This window comes from Arachis ipaensis, chromosome B07 (genome assembly GCF_000816755.2).
Source record: "Arachis ipaensis cultivar K30076 chromosome B07, Araip1.1, whole genome shotgun sequence".
Taxonomy (NCBI): domain Eukaryota; kingdom Viridiplantae; phylum Streptophyta; class Magnoliopsida; order Fabales; family Fabaceae; genus Arachis; species Arachis ipaensis.
The window spans coordinates 30,724,941-30,726,658 of record NC_029791.2 but is presented as its reverse complement, the minus strand read 5'-3'; positions in this window follow the sequence as shown (position 1 = coordinate 30,726,658).

Genomic DNA, 1,718 nt, shown 5'->3' with positions numbered 1-1,718 from the left:
TGGGTTTGCAAGGGATAAACGCGAGGGTTAAGAGTGTGAAGAGTGAAAGAGCGATTTTGAGCTGAAGAAAGAACAAAGGTGGCTGAAAATGAAGAAGAAAACGATGAATCAAGAAGAAAACGATTATGATGCTGATGATGATGAATGATGAAGGCGAACCATGAAAGGAAAGAATAGGAGAAAAGTCAAAGTCATGAAGCTGAAACCTTCGTTTCCCTTTTTCACTTTTTTTTTTTTCTTTCTTTTCGATTTATTTAATTTTTATTATTTGTTTTTTAGTGCGTGATGTGTGTGTAAAATAAATAAATCTTTTTTTGGCTAGGTTGGAAATTTGTAATATTCATAACACAATATGTTTGTAATAGAAAATAAGTTTAGTATATTTCTTACGGTGCCGCGTTATAAAAAAAAATAGTTTACTGTTTTCTTTTATCTGGATTTGATTTACTGTTTTATATTTTTCTTATTTTTCTTATCTGTTACCGTTTTAAAAAGAAAAAAAATTGTTATTATTTATTAATTAATAATACGAGATTTAAGTTGAAATTAGCCGAGGGTAAAATAAAATTTAATTTTGATGCACTAACAATATAAAATAATTTTATACGCGTATTTAATTATATAATGTCACATCAGTAAAAATAATTATCTTTCAAATTAACCGCATGAATGATCATAAAAAAGAATGGATGTGATTGCATGACTTATCAATACATCAAAATTAAAGTCTAAAAAATATAGTTAAATTATTAAATTCTATGTATTGTATTTGGCAAAATGTTAAATAAGGCACAACAAAACTCTAATAAAATTAAGATAAAGACACATATAGTTATCAAATTTATAGTTAAAAATCGTTTGATATGATTTAATATTAAATTATTTAATAATTCTTGAATATTAACTTTATATAAAAATCACTACATGTGAGTTTCCTACTAAATTTAAATGATCGGAAACTTAAAAACTCATTCATGGTCACTTTTACCATTGCTACCATTACCACCAATTTATCATCATCCACTTTCATAAAAAATCAATAATAAAATACTAAACAGCAACTAAAAATTTCACAAATTAACAATTATCAATATATTTTTAAATAAAAAAATCAAATAAAAAATAGAGAACAATAAATCTATAGTAAAAGTGAGACAAAGCATATCTTGATGATCGGAGCTAGAAATGTCATAGAACACCACATAAATTTGTGGACAGTAACAAAGAGAGGTAGTGAAAGAGGAGAAGCAGAAGGTGAGGAGAAGTTGAAGTTGAGGATGGAAGATACAAAAAAGGAAGGAGATAGTAGCAAAAGTAGAAGAGAGTCGAAGAAAAAAGAAGACACACAAAGACAAAAACGAATTTATTAATACTATGAATCAAAGGAATTTAAAAGGAAAAAAAAAATGTAGAGAAGAAAAATGAATGGAAAAATAAATTTTCCTTTGATTGAATGGGAAGAAAAATTAAATGGAAGAGAAAAAAAATGATATGGAGCCTATGTCAAAATTTTTCTCTCAACTATTCAAAGAAAATTGATAGAAAGTTAACAAATTACAAACTTATCTTTTACGTAATATAAGATATTAATGTAATTTTATTCTATTATAATTTTCTCTGCGTGGCTACTCTATGTTGCCACCAGCTCACTAGCCTATTTGGTTACTCCCTTATTCTTGAATCCCTGCTATTTTTTGCTATCTGCTACTCTTTGCCTT